We start from the raw sequence: 11,438 nt of genomic DNA, 5'->3' as shown, positions 1-11,438 counted from the left end.
TAAAAAGATAATCCCAAGGAGTTTTGATAAACAAATTTACCAAGTTCATGTAATCGTTTCGAGTATCTCTCATGTATATATCAAATTGATCATCGTTATACCATTTTTTATCAATAATTTCAACAGAAAAGATATTAAATCAACACAATCTATTTATTGTATGATAACTTCATACTTAAAACTCCAAAAAATTAAATATCCACAAAAAGAAATTAAAGTTAAAAATGCCAGCAATATTGCAATTTTGAGTACATTTTTTTCCAATAAACTTTAATTCTGTAGCAAATGTTGGTCACAACATATTTTCCCCTAAATATATATCTCATAAAAGTTGTATTTTAGTTCAAAAGATAAATTCTGTGTATTTAAGTTTTTTTTAAATAAGATTTTTACAGTAAAGCCAGTTTTTAATAAAGTTGAGATAAAAAGTGATAGTGTAAAATTTTAAAAGCAATATTTAATATAACTGTTGATTCATCGGGATTTTTTGGGCAAAACTGACTGTCGTTATTTCATTTTTAAAAGAAATTGTGAAAAGATATTTTATGATAATATTTTTTCCATTAGTGTCATTTTTTGCCTTTACTTCATTTGGGATTTTAAAGCTGCTTGGTCCGATTTTATTTCAACTTTTATGTACATTGTAAAACGATGGTTTCGTTTAGTATATGTACAATAATGGACATTGCAGTAGTTTTCCCGATCATTTAAGCGATATTTAATGTACAAAGTATGTTTACAAGACAAACTTTACACAACAGGATGTCGCACCTTTATAAAGATTTGCCCCGGTGTCGAGGCGGGCATGGTTGTTTTGTGACTTTGATATTCGCTAAAAAATAACGTTCACGTAGGTAAGCTTTTAAAAATGTTTTGCAACTTAAAAAAATAAACATAGGTACATTTTTTTCTCAAATCTTTCGGAAGTTTGATGTTGCTTATAATCGATGCATTATATGTGGACTAAATGCACCCAATTAAACAACGGGGTGGGGGTCGGTTTTCTTTTGTTAACACGCTCATGATGAACTTTTATTTGTATTAGCATAAAAAGATATGTTTATTTACATCGAATATTTCTATCTTTGGAAAGACACCGATTCTGCTGATGTAAGAAGGTAAATAGCTTTAACTTTATAAGATACTTTCTTTTTATGGAAAATTATTTGTAATGCCCCCCCCCCCACCCCCCAAAAAAAATAATCCTGAAAAGACGACTTCACTTATATGCCAAAATATCGAACAACATTTCATTTTTGTGCGATGTAATTTAAGAACTACTAGTATTCCTTAGTTTATTTGTAATTCTGTAAGTGAAATTAGAATTAGCATTAGTTAATTATATTTTAACATTATTTCCATCGGTTTCTAATCATGAAGATATTTTTTTTTAACTTTATTTGATTTATTTTAATTTGTATGACTTCTTTTATTTAAGAATTAAATTGCATATAAACGTCTGTATTTTCTTTAAATATAATGATGTATTCATTCATATTTTCAAACTAGATTTTATTAAATGCAATCATCTTTTGTCGACCGACCTGCATTACATAAACCAAGTACTTACTCAAAACAGTGTTGTATATTGTAAAAAAAAAGAAGAAAAACTTGGCTAAAAATACAATGAGTTACAGGATTAAGGAAGAAGACTTTTTACTCTTAGAGAGAAAAGGAAACAGAATGTTCTGCGAATTCGGGTTTCAGTTAAGACAGGGGATTAAGCAGTAAAAAGAATCCCGTTCTCGTTCTTGACAAAATAAACACCCAAAATCTACTCCATACATTTTCGCTCTCCTGCCTGCTGCGATAAATTGCTGAATCTCCGTGTCAGCGCTTCGCCATGAAGACCACACTTGTATTATATTAGCCTAGGTAACAATACAATCTTAAATAAACACATTTCCATGTGTTTTGGCATTTAGAAATATATCGCTTAAGTAAACCAACCCAAAACCATTTCGCTTGATGGCTGATTTGATAAAAATGACGATACGAGCCTTGTGCAGCTGAGGGATGCCAAACATTGGAGAATTTTTGGTGCGAATTCGGACAAGACATGACGTTTATCTCTGGATAATGTTTTGGGTGTTTAGCAAGCAATATGATCATGCCATCGATATTTGATCGGAATTGATTGTGGTTCCTCGATCAGACACTAAGATCGCGTTCGAATAAACACCTGTGGAGAAATATTTTCTTCTCTTTTAGATTCTGGAGATTCTAATTCTGTATCTGTCTGGTCATGTACTGAACGTTCTCCCGCGAACGAAGAAAATGAATTCTCATTTACAGTGGAATCATTAGAATTGTTTGTTTTATCATGAATTTGAATCCTGATCAAATTATATATATAAAAGTATCGATTTATATATATATTAATCCACGATGAAATTTTCTAAAATTTAGGCCCCACGAAATTTAATGATTCCGAAGCAGACTATATTTTATGAATGACGCAAGACTTAAACAAACATAAAATAAAACCCCGGTATACTAAGTCTAGTACAATGTACATGTATTCAAATTTAAATGCATAATTAGAAAATATTAGATAAAAAACTTTATATATGTAAATGTTCTAGTGACCTTTTCTCACAAATTAGAAAAAAAGAAAACTGATCGAAGCAATTTCTTTTCTACTGGAAACAACTTTCTTCACTTTAAAATATAATTAAGCTTAATATTCAATGCATATGCAAATGTTTGAGAACATTATACGAGGGTCAATCAAAAAATACGAAGACAATATGGCTGTCTATCATAAGTTTCATAAAAGTCATAACTGACAGATTGATTTATGCACTAACACTTTTTGTATTGATATACGAAGTTTCATTCCATTTGATGATAAGGTATTTTTGTTACCCGATTTTAAAAACAATTTTTTTGTCACCACGGCGCATGGTAACGTTGAAAACATGACGTCAAGATGACGCACGCACAGTTAATAGAAATACCCAATCTTTATATCACCCATCGTCCTGATGCTTTTAACCATACAATTTATATCGGCACTGTAACACTTGACATCTAATTTGTTCACATCTATTCGAGAATCATACGTATTCTCTTCGTTTACAGTAAAAAAAAAACCTGAACGTCAGATGACGTTATTAACCGGGCGTTATTATTCTTTTGTTTTTTAGGTTCAAAATACAATTACTACCACCCCAAAAATGTGTATTACAGTTAAACACAAACGTGCAAATAATTTCTGATTTATTTTTTCCACTATCGAGTATTTTCTCAGTTTGTAACGGCTTTTCCCGAGTTAAGTCCATTCTGTTTGTACTTCTCAGTGCGCCGTGACGTCCGGCGACGTCAGTGTTTTTGGTCAATATCAAAGAGGACTATCTGTCTTTAGTTGCTGATATCTGATTAACGAAACTATTCATCCATTTATTTTTGGTACATAGAATGCCGTGGCAATTTTTAATTTGAGGTCTCAATAGTTTTTGGTTTTAGGCCCAATTGATAGAGATATTACTTTCAACATTATATGTTATTTTGTTGGGATGAAACACATTTTTACCATGCACCGTGACCTCATTTTTTGCGGGATTCGATTCTAAGTAATTCGTAGAAATAAAGGAATATTTTAATTTTAAATATTTCAAATTGTTTGAAACTTTTGCCTTCTAATATTCGTAATAATTTATGGACCTTCGTATTGTACATAAATTTTTATAAGATATAATGCGGAAAGACTTTAGGTATCCGAACCATAATAGCTCCAGGTTCAATGAATCTGGATGCACAACAGATGGTTTGAACATATTTTATTGTATATATAATATACAAAGGGTTCGAACACAAGTTCTTGCAACTTACTAGGTTCTCACCCAACAGATATGGTGTATACGCTATTTAAAATTTGTTTTCAATAGCTTTTTCTATCCATTATGATAAAAACATCTTGCAATCAGACCATCTATTGATATTCTTAGTATTTACTTTTTAATTCTCAAAAAATTGCATATGTCCCCATAGACCTTCATGCAGTTTTCATTAATTAACTACTGCTTTGGTAATAACATTTTTGACAACAATTTTAATAACGATTTCTCTTGGTAAAGCCTTTTCTACTCTTAAATGTTTCAAAATAATATCAGAGAACTAATAATTAAAACCCGTGATTGATATTATTCAAAGTTAGAAAAGTAGGTCCTAATATGGATCGGCTACCTTAATAGACCCACGTCAGAAAATACATGTATTTTGACAGTCTAAAGTATAGTGTACATGTACATGCACGAAATGTTTTCTAAAAGAAATCAGCTCTGCTCCCGAATGCAAAGTTGACAATAAAAAGCTGAATTGCCAACGTAAAAACTTTTATTCTAGTAATCTTTTTAGAGTATTTTACTGATAAGGTTATATACAAAATGATTCTCCATCCATTTAAATCATTTTTATTTGCTTGTAAATGCAGAATTTACGTAAAAAATTGCGTTACTTACAATCTCATTAAATTGCAGAAAAAAATGTTTATTTTTGGAAGTACATGTATATATTTCCTCGCACATTTAGTTTTGGAGTTAGTAACATGTTATCTTAATCTACACCAAATATTCTTAGAAATGAGAAATGGTAAAAAAAGCTTTTCAAGGTCATTAGTGAATATCATATGCATCTTTGCAAACTCCCAAACTGGATAGTGTGAACCGAAAACATGACTTTTAAGATTCTTCAAAATGCAATGGACAAAGCAAAAATCTTGATTTAAAGTTGTTGGGTGGTAATTTTTGGTTCAAAAGTCATTTTCAAACTTACAAGTACACTTACTTGACGGATTTTACCAATCTCAATAGGGAATCGTGTCATATTCAAAATTAACTTGCATTCTGTTCCATTATTGCTTTTGTTCCACATCATATTGGTTGAAATTCAGCAAACTTTTCATTTAGCGAATGTAAGAAAATACTACAATTATTATAGTCATAAACCCTAAACTCGTTAACCAAAAACTGAAATGATCTACGCGAATAAGGAACCTATGTATACAGTACATACAAGTTCATTGATAGTCAATTGAAGCAATATCTTGTTACCTTTTTTTATTATTTATTTCTATCCATGTTTATTCTCAGAGAGAGAGAGAGAGAGAGAGAGAGAGAGAGAGAGAGAGAGAGAGAGAGAGAGAGAGTATTAAACAAAGGATCATGCAAAGTCTGATCCCTTGATACACAATTAGAGGTCTGTGCTACAATTCCACAAGTCCAGGATTATTAACCATATTTATCTGTCGGCACGCAAAAATAATATTATACCGTTGTTTCATCCCTGATTCTGCAGAAACCAGACACGATCGCCGTGAAATTATGGTGTTAAAATCGGGGGGAGCTAGACAAACTTATATTATGTTTTTTTCTGATATTAAAGAAAAAAATCATCCAGCCATCAATTGATTTGCTCAGCATAGGAATTTGGTGTAAATATATTGCGTTTCAAAAACCATTTGTTTTCGAGCTGAACATGTTTTTGTTTTGTCTTAAACATTTATTCGTTTCTTTCAGAAATAATCGGCTTTTTGGGCATTCTCGCGGAGGCATAAACAATCTGTTCATGCTGCATTTATTCATTGAATCGAATACTAATTTCCAACGTGGAGGGAGAAAATAAACCCATTTGACTGATATCACACGCGCATTAACTATTCATTATGAGGTATTTAGATAATGATTTGGCTCTTCCACAAAACAATTCTAGCAGAAGTAAAACGAAACAATGACCAACGTGGTCACTGAACAAAAGCACGTTTTCCTTGATCCACGGAGACTTTAGGTCCACGTAATCCCTTCAGACGTGAGGGGATAATGACTTTAAAAGACCCCATCACGAGAAATGGACCGTTTAATGACTTTTTCTAGCTTTGTGATAAGTAAACCAAACATTTATTGTTTAATTCGGCTACCTTTTTTACTTGGAACCTCGGGAAAGTTTAAAAGTCTTTTCGAACATCTGAAGGCTGAAAAAACACAGTCAGTGTTACCTGATTTTTCCCTATCTCGTCCCACGAGAATTTCTGAAAAAAAGAACAATTTAAAAACACAATAGGAATTTTTCTGCAGCGGATTTATTTCACATACATGTACTTATCAATATATAAGCTTTAATTTTAGCATTTACATTATTTTTCTTTTCTGTGTAAATATATTGAATAGATAAGAATAAGCTCAAAATAATGCACATCCATATAAAACGTCTGTTTTAAATATCTAATCTCTAATTTAAAAAAAACATATAACCCGATTATATTTATAAGTGAAGAAAAAATAATAACATCTATAAATTACATTTACATTTATAAATTTACAGTAATTCAGACAGCGAATTTTGCATGTATTTCTTACTAAACAAAATGAAATCTAGAAAGTCCAAACATTTTATATAAAAATTTCTGTGATCTTTCAAAAAGGAACCTTTTTCTATGTAGGTATAAAAATATATGATGTACATTTGTGGCTATTTGTCGCTTCTTTTCTCATTTGAAAATCGATATTTTGACTTGACAGAAATGGTAGAAGAAATAATTTATACCAATGATATATCGATATCAATAAACAAGGTATTGTGTTTTTAAAATCATCTTACGAACCTTTTATAAAAATTGCTAGTATTAAAGTTTTTTTATGTGATTGTCAATGTTGATTTCGTGAATATTTTTGGTTTTGTTTCTTGATTTTTTCATCAATGTTCATCTTTAACGTGTTATATCCGGTTTCATTGGTCTGTTATATCAATTGATTAGAGCAAAACTGTTAAACATATTTTTTTAAAATAAATTTATGCTGACAAAAGTTTGTTAATTAGTAAGTTACACACATGCTTTGAGACCAAGTCCGGACTTTCACCCCCTACCCCTTCCGGGTAAATAACTTTGTTCTTTATTTATTTGGTTTTTTTTTATTTGTTTATGATTTATTTTTAAGTAAGTTACAAACTTGCTTTAAGATAAAGTCCGGGCTTACCCCCCCCCCCCTCCCCCGGAAAAAAGAAGAAACACAAGTAAGAAAAAAGGGGGAAAATGAGAATAAATGTATTTTAAATAATATTATGAAAATTTTATGAACTTATTAATTATTTTGAAAAATGTTTTAAATCAGTAATTGTTAAGATGTTATAATTGTTCAATTTAAACATTTGTTATCAAATTATTTATATCAAAGCTTTTTAGTTTATGCATATATTTGTGTAAGTTATGAATAACATGAGTGTTTACCTATATGATAGAACTGGGCTGCAATCGTTCGAGCATGTATTTACTGTTATAATTAAAGTGAAAACGTATATGTGGCAAGGGATTTGAACATGTGTGTTCGAACCTACAGTTTTATATATAAAAATAAGAGAATATATTTATACTAAGTAGCAATTATCAAAAATCTCTTTGGATATTATTCATTGAAAAATAATTTTTCATATTAAATTCTGAACTTTAAATATGTTCATTGCATTTATCACAACAGATGGCTGTTTTTGTTAAGATGCCATTTTAATTAGGATTTCATAGATCTTGGAGCGGTTAATCGTTATGAATATTAATTCCAATTTGCGGTTTAAGGAAATACGATAGTTTTTTCCTTTGTAAAGTAATTGAGCGCACGGTCCTTATTTGAAATACAGCGAGAGTTCGTCCGGGTGCTCGTCTCAGAAATATAAAAGAAAACAGGAATGGGTCGTTATCAGAGGCGGAGAAAATAAATGAAAGGAATTCACAAAATTTGATTTAAAAATACGAAATGCAAATAAATTCATATGACTATCTAAATTGAGTAAATTTGTAGCTGTTGTGAAACCGATATGTGAGTATGGCACTTCAACAAAGGAAGCGAGAAAAGATATAATAGGTAAAAATTGGAACGGTATTAAGTGAACGAATTAGAATAATCCCTGGTAAGAATTGAAATCTTTGTCACACTTACTGCAACCATTAAAGGTATGACAACTGATAAATCAACTCTTTGTTGGAGGAGGTACACAAGGTCGTACCATCTAAACTCAATCGCTACTTCTCGGGCTTTTTCGGTAGAGTTCGGGTTGGGAAGTTGGATTGAACCAAAATATAATATGACAGATTATTACAGCAACCAAATAGAAGTAATATACACATATGTATGTACTGCACTTTTGATGAACATTATAAATGCACCTTTGATAAAAAAAAAAAATAAATTTCTCTATAGAGGTACATGTTACAAACTTTCAAAAGTATCTTCGGTTAAAAAAAGGGGTCATTAATTGTTTATCTTCAAACCTTCAATTATTTGTTGAAAACGTCAATTCAAAATATTTTACTGCTGTGCTATTTGAAGTTCTATTATCAAGGTTTTAAAATTTGTTTATTTTCATCCCTTTTTGTTTTATTGACTGCGATATAGATCCAGGCTCAATTATCGTTTCATATCGTCCGTGATCGAAAACATATCACATTAAAAACCAATCAACATTTTGTATCGATAATATTCTTAAGGCACACGCAAATATCATGCACCTTATTATCATTAAAGAATTTGATTTATAAATATGCACATTTTAATGTTGTACTTCACAACTACAAGTTTATCTGTCGTGTTTGAAACAATAAATAATGATACATTAATCAAAAGGAGATTTTCCAATGCAAAGTGATCGCAAACGTGTAGCTAGGGATTATCCTCGGAAATATGTGCAATATGTCATCAGTTTTAGTGATGATCATGGACGGAGAGAGAGAGAGAGAGAGAAGAGAGAGAGAGAGAGAGAGAGAGAGAGAGAGAGAGAGAGAGAGAGAGAGAGAGAGAGAGAGAGATCGTGCACGTGGCAAGGGCATCGTTATGATGCTTTCAATAATTTGGTGGATAACCTGAGTTGTCTTTTTAGCAATAACTGTATACTTTATTCGATATATGATGAAAATATATTTGAAAGCCTCAAGGTAAAGTTCACATGTAAATATACTCTACATAAAAGACAAGGGCAATCAAACTGATCAGTCGAAAAATTCATTAAGTAGACACCACGTGACGACGAGTTTGTGTAATCAAGAAAATTCTTGATTTGAGTGATCTCCGCATTCCTAGCAAATTAGTTTTTACTGCTGATGTGAAAAACGAACCTTTCATCAATAGATCATAAAATAAGAAACACAGTTTAGAAGACCTCTAGTCTAATTGAAATTTTATTGCTTGGATTCGATCTTGAGACCTCGGTGTCATTGTACGGCTGTGTGAAAACGATGGGAATTTGACCAATCACTCGGCAATTAAAATCTTGAATTGGCCAGTATTATAGTCACGAAATTGTTTACCCGTTAATGGTCAGACAGCGATATCGCTAACTCGTCGTATGACATTATCGGAGTTACTGTACATGTAGATGCCATCTTATCAATTTTTACTTCCATTTAAAATGCATTATTAAGTGAGAAAATTTAAGATATCTGAACATCTAGCACTTTTGCATCGATAGTATTTCAATATTAACTAGATAAGGATGTAAAACATCCTTTACAAAAATTAAGGTTATTAAGAATCTAAAATTGTATATGTCAATTTGATGATAAAAATACTTACACGACAATTTGTCAATTTTGATTACCAATTATTTAAATTTTGTAAAGGACAATATTATACATATACATGTATATATATAAAAATGTTTGAATTGGTACCAGGTTTATAAATAACTTCAAAATACTTGTTAGGATGAGTTCTGTGTAACGGTTTAAATGAATTAGATAGTCATAAAAATAATGATCAATTTTCGATTTTCTTTGAATATAAAAAAATGTTTTGATATTATTTCGATCATTTTAAAAAAATAATTAAGGTAACGATATTTATTGAGAACATAATACAGTTTAATGATATCAATCAATGCTGTAATAATTCCATCCAACACCGAAACTCTTTTGAAGCCATTCTCCTTGACATGATATAATCTCCGATGCAACGCTTCACTTTCGTCACTTCGTTACGACACCAAATTTCACCCTGAAAAAGAAGTGTCAAGATCACTTAGCATCAATTGTGGTTTTCTGAATCAATTTCCAGTCTTCGGTGCCGGATCCTTTGTTCTAACAGTAAGCCACTTGCATGGAATAATATACCTCTCGGTGTTGCGTTCGGGTAGTAATGGCGCTATTGAAATACGCCTGTCAATACCTATTGGTTGAAAATTCGTGTATAAATGGAACACACGCGACGGATGAAAAAGAAGGTCCATTACCAAATTAGAAAGACTATTCAAAGAGGGCCTCAGTCGTTTGTAATTGTACAAGAGCTTGATGTCCAAATTGTTAGGGTCAAAATTTCATTAGTCACTTTTCACTCCAAGTAACTGTTCAATATCGCAATTTGGAGCGATACTGAATGCGATATGCCATCTGATGTTCAAAAGAACTAAATGGTGATTATTTTCTTTATAAGTTATATTAGAATTGACTAAAAGACGAAGAACGCTGTAGAGCATGTGCCATATTCTGTACTATGTTCGAAACCATTTATAAAGTGATAGAGCTGAATTGCAAAGTTGCTTCTTGGTTTTGATGCAAATGGTGTTTATCATTAGTTTTACATAAGCAAGTTTAAAAAGTATGCACTATTACACATTTGTAATTCATAGAAATGTACTTTGCAAGCGTTCTCATTTAAAAATAATGCAATGAAATTCTATTTCATTACTCTTTGTTAAAACAAACGAACCGTCATGGGCATTCAAGCAAAATACCAGTAAATGTCTTCCAATACTTGGTTAAAACTTGAGAAAAAACCATGTCATTCTAATATAAGCACAATTAAATTTGTTGATATAATGATGAGAAATCCCTTTTTCAAAACTACGGAACACGTAAACTGAAATGTTTACGATACAATACCATTCGTGGATCAAGAGGGGAATGGGGGGTCCGGTGTATGGACAACCCTCCCTGTAAAAATTCGAACTCATTAATTTCGCATAGTAAAATTATCAAAAACATCCCCGGGACCATAGGCAAATTTTCTGGATCCGCGCATGAAGACGGAGACATATGCTGGTAAATCAGTGTATACGAGCCAGGTAAGATAAAGAACAGACTAGCTCGGTCTGTGACACGTGGAAAACATCGCTGCCAGCGAACGAATCTACCATTCAGTATTTACTCATTAAACCCCCAACACTTCAATTAAATCAATAAAGATTCCATTTACTTGGTTTTGATGATGTGTCTTGGATGTTTTAAGGATGTAATACCCATTACACGTCTTGTTATCTCTAAAAGGCAACCAATACCCCTACACTCGGATCAGTTATCCCGATAACGCCACACGAAGCCTCTTGGGGAGGCGACTTGTGTCTATTTCTTTATTTGCCAGCGTATGATATTGTTGACCATCTAATGGGAAACAAAACATATCGTTTGTGGGGGCCCGATGACATATATAGTTCCTTATACACTTTCTGAGAGTGAATCA

Source organism: Crassostrea angulata, chromosome 3 (genome assembly GCF_025612915.1).
Source record: "Crassostrea angulata isolate pt1a10 chromosome 3, ASM2561291v2, whole genome shotgun sequence".
NCBI classification, from domain to species: Eukaryota; Metazoa; Mollusca; class Bivalvia; order Ostreida; family Ostreidae; genus Magallana; species Magallana angulata.
This window is presented reverse-complemented; position numbering follows the sequence as displayed.